This window comes from Vidua chalybeata, chromosome Z (assembly GCF_026979565.1).
Source record: "Vidua chalybeata isolate OUT-0048 chromosome Z, bVidCha1 merged haplotype, whole genome shotgun sequence".
NCBI classification, from domain to species: domain Eukaryota; kingdom Metazoa; phylum Chordata; class Aves; order Passeriformes; family Viduidae; genus Vidua; species Vidua chalybeata.
This window is the reverse complement of record NC_071570.1, coordinates 47,027,313-47,031,955: the sequence shown is the minus strand read 5'-3', so window position 1 is coordinate 47,031,955 and position 4,643 is coordinate 47,027,313. Positions and strand designations below refer to the sequence as shown.

At 45.9% G+C, this 4,643-nt stretch overlaps 1 long non-coding RNA gene across 1 annotated transcript; it reads right to left on the bottom strand.

The window, feature by feature from the left end:
• Positions 1 to 2,276: 2,276 nt before the first annotated feature.
• On the bottom strand, positions 2,277 to 3,129 carry LOC128782277 (uncharacterized). The gene is made up of 2 exons (XR_008428711.1): positions 2,613 to 3,129; positions 2,277 to 2,533 (listed from the first exon to the last, which is right to left on the bottom strand). It is a non-coding gene; the product is annotated as an uncharacterized LOC128782277 (long non-coding RNA).
• Positions 3,130 to 4,643: the final 1,514 nt, after the last annotated feature.

Here is a 4,643-nt window from a genome sequence, read left to right as displayed (position 1 = left end):
AAAAAAAAAATACTTGAAAGCATGGAGCTTTATAATATCTTGTAAGATTTTGAAAGAGAAATGTAGTTTTTATGTTTCTTGAAGAATTGCTGGCCTGGAGGGTGAAACATGCAGTAAACAGCATGAGTCACCAATATGAGGAAAGCTACTTGATTTACCTGAAATCACAGAATCATAGAATGCTATGGGATTTCAGGGATACTAAAGACCAGCTAGTTGCAACCCCTGTGCCATGGACAGGGCCACCTTCCACTAGGCCTGGTTGTCCAAGCCCTGTCTAACCTGGCCTTGAACACTCCTAGGGAAGGGACAGATGCAGCTTCTTTGGGTAGGCCATGCCAGTGCTTCAGCACTCTCACAATCAGGAATTTCTTCCTAACGTCTTATCTAACCCTATCTTCCTTCAGTTTGAAGCCATTTCCCCTTCTCCTATCACTACATATCTTTGTAGTGTCCCTGTCCAGCTCTCTTGTAGCCCCTTTAGGTACTGGAAAGGGCTGTAAGGTCTCCCAGACCCTTATCTTCTCCAAACTGAACAAGCCCAGTTCTCTTGCCTGTCCCTCAGAGCATAGGTGTTCCATCCCTCTGATCATCTTGGTGGCCTCCTTGGCACTTACTCAAATAGCTCCGTGTCCTTCCTATGCTGGGGGACACAGAGCTGGATGTAGTGTTCTGGGTGGTGTCTCACCAGAGCAGAGTGAAGACACACCCCCATTGACCTGCTGCCCACGCTGCTGGTGATGCAGCCCAGGACACAGTTGGCTTTTTGGGCTGTAATCCCAACTTTGTTGAAGCTGATGAGGTTCCCATGGGCCAACTTGTTGAGCTTGTCCAGATCCCTCTTGATGGCATTTCACTCCTCAGGCATGTCACCCGCTCAGCATGGCGTCACCTCCAAATTTGCTGAGGGTGCACTAGATTCCTCTGTCTTATGTCCTTGCTGAAGGTGGTACTGGTTCCAGTATGGGCCCCCAAGAAACACCACTTTTCTCTGAGGCCCACAAGGACACTAAGCCATTGACTACTACCATCTAGATATGCCAGTCCAACCAATTCCACTTCCACTGAACAGTTCCATCAAACCCACCTCTCTCCCATTTAGAGCAAAGGATGTTGTGGGGAATAGTGCCCTTACAGAACCCCAGATCAGTAGCCTTTCCCTTATCCATGAGTGTGTTCACTCCATCACAGAAGACCACCACCACTTCCCCTGGATGAGTGTCTACTGGTTGGCCCCTCCCTCCTCCTGAGAGAATTTTTTTGCCACCCAGGTTCTTGTGGGCTGAGTCATGCTCAGAAGGTGTCTCATAAGATGTTTGTGAGGTATACAGCATACACTTGGCCTGGGAGCCAGCACAGGCTTCTGCAGCAGGACAGCAACTGCCTGTTCAGTCACTGAGCTTGCTGCAAGGAAGTGGCAAATCTGCAACTTTCCCACTGTGCTCCGTCAGCCAACCTTTTCCGTGGTCAGAATGAACTGTCCTAGACACTATACAAACATGAGAAACAAAAAGGCAATGTGCTAAATGTTATTACTTCTCCTTCCTTCTTCAACAGCCTGTAGTAACTTCTTTCTGCTCTCCAACAAACTGATCACTCAAAATACAAACTTAATGTGTCCAAAAACACTTTACAAAGTTTTAAAGAACAACACTTCTATTTTTTTGCTAGGTTTTCTTGGTTGATTGGTTGTTTTTGGTTTTGTTGTTTAGTTTTTTGAAACATATCTGCAAAATGTATAATTAACATCCTTATGAACAGTGCTTCTGGTATTACCTCCTCTTCCACTCCCCAGTTTGATGCACATTTCCTTTTCCTCCTGCCTTCTTTTTATAGTGCTCTACACTGTTATAGATTAGAGTGCATTCTACATTAATGCAGATTATAGCGCATTCTACATTAATGCATATGTCTTTTCCCTCCCACTGATTGAATGAACTCTAATTGGTTGTACCTTCAGGCTGTACCAGTCCTCTGACTATACATCATCAAACTGTACATTTTGCATTAATGCCTTAGGCAGAAATTGTGTTAGGCACTAAGTGTTTTCCTCTTCTCATGTGATGAATGCCTGGTCAGTCTTTCACTCCTGATACCTCTGGTAGCACACCCCAGTGTTTGTTCAAAAGTTTTTCGATCATCACAGCTGCAGCAGGATTTCCTGTGTGAGGAGGTACTGCTGAAATGGCCCTGGAGTCCTGGGGGCTCTTGGCTGATCGTGGAGCATGACGTGCAGAGAAAAGCACCAGAACAGGGAGAAAGCAGCACTCAGAGACTTTGTCAGGGAAATGACAATTTATTTCTTTTGTCTTGGCTGAAGAGTTCCTGGATGTGTGCTAGTGCTGCTGGCAAGGTGGCCTCTTCTTGGGTCTGGGGGAATTCTGGAGGCTGGGGGTTCTCTTCTTCTGGGCATGCTGGGACTCTCCAGAAGAGTGGTCCCTGCCCTGGTCAGGAGCAGAGGGGCTGCAGCCCTGAGCAGATGGACCTGCCGCTGCCACTGTCTGCTCCTGCTCTTCTTGGGGCTGGTCCTGCTCTGAGCAGGTGGGCATAGATGAGGAGTGGCTGGGACTCCGCTGGAGACCAGTTTCTTGTGTACCAGCTTCCTCCTCTACCTCAGAGCCTGTGGGTCCACTGGCAAGCATCACCTCCTGGGAGCTAGTGTAGCTGGAGCTACTGGAGTTGGTGCTGGCATGATGGAAGCACAGCAGCCTCTGGGCTTTGTCACTGCACTGGCCTGCAATGACATTGATGATGCCATAGACCAGTGATGCTGTGTGCCCATTGAGGAGAGGCTCCAGCAGCTCGACCAAAATATTTGCATTTGGACCACAGACACAGAGGCCATGCAGGATACAGCCCTCTGCAGCCTCTGCTCACCACCACTGCAGGAGGCAGCCCAGGCAGAACTGGGGCAGAGCAGAAGCCAAATCACTCCGAGTGCTGTGGCAGATAGGGCAGCTCCAGTCTGTCCCCATGGCCATGTCTACTTGCTGCAGCAGGCTGTGGAGAACTGAGGGCCAGAAGGAGCTCCCACATGCAGACATACTCAGTAGAAGCCCAGGCTTGACCTAAACTGGTCCAGCCGACTCTGCAGGCACACATACAACCAGTGAGGGATGTCATATCACAGTCCATCTCCTGTTGATGTTGTTCTCTACCACCCAGTGATGTCACAGTCAAAGGATGTCTGGCCCCTGAATATAAGCAGTGAGGGATGTTAGGTTACAATCTGTCTCCTGGTGATGCCATTCTCCCACCCAGTGATGTTACAACAGGACATCTGTCCCTGCATTTCCTTGTGCCTCTATGCATATGTCCAGGGCTACTGCAGCTCCACGTTACCCTCTCTCTTCTCACCCATGTCTTTGGCTCATCATCACAGTTAAATGCAAGTCACCAAGGCCTTGGCCATGTGTCCAGTTTTAGTATCAGTTCATCACAGCATTTCTATGGACATTCTTGTGAATTTTTTAGGTGAATTTTGATTCCTTATTTTGAGCAGGATTTCTGCTTATGGATCTGATCCACACTGAGTTTCATTTTTCCCATTTCCTACCAAGCAATTCAGCACTCTTATGAGGCCATAGTAGTTTCTGGAAAGAAGTAGTTAAAAGGTGGAAGCAATAGGGTCCTTTTGAGAGAGAAGACGAGGTCAAATCCCACAAAAATAATGACCTGAAAGAATAGATATTCAACTGGAGAGTCAGATCCACAACCTGGCTCCATTCACAGAGATCTTTGCCAAACCATTCTAAACTCATTTCCACATTAGAAGGATGGGTCTCTGAAGGTATCTCTTCCACTTTCTTTGTTCTCCACCTTCATTGGAAGCAGAGAGTTAGAAAAGGAAGAACAAATATAAAACTTACCTTTTCTGATAAAGGAAACCCCACAACAAAAGAAGTCAAGAAGTCTCTTGCTCTGCTTCAATGTTCTCCCTTTTTAGGCTGCAGAATTTTTTTTCAGCTCACAATTCAACTGGACCAGGTGGACAGTATCAATTAGTGCTCAGCACGTGTTTTTCAGTGAATGCATGCTTGGGTTTATATCTGAAAATTAGTGTAAAGGGAGATGATTACTACAAAAGCTGTTCTCAGACTTAGAGAAAGTTGGGTAGAAAGGTAGGTGAGTAGGTGGGTAGGTAGGTAGATAGTTGGACAGATGGATGGACAGACATAAAAGCTGCCTTATATGTTTCAAACTATGTTACATACAAATTTAATACAATTTTATATTAACCCTAGGATGCTTGGCCATTAGAAATGTAAAGAAAATAAACACACATGTTACTTGTATATGTAATTTACAGGATCCAGTGGGTAGATCTAAAAGGCAATAGCATAAAAATTTGACCATACCATCCCAGTTGCCCTTCATCATGAAGGAAAATTAGCAATATTTAATCAAATAAGCAGTATTTCAGGAAAGCCCCCACACCTTTGATAAGGAGGACCAGGAGAGAGAATTAATGCGCTATGCAGCTAAGAGTACTTACTGAAGTAATGATAAATTGACTCCCTGTCAGAGACTCTGAAATGGATTTCCATCTTCCCAGCCTTGTGAAACAAGATTCATCACTTGAAAGAACAGCAATGGTAACAGTAAAGTCAATAGCATGTGACAGAGGTGTATTGAAGCAATGA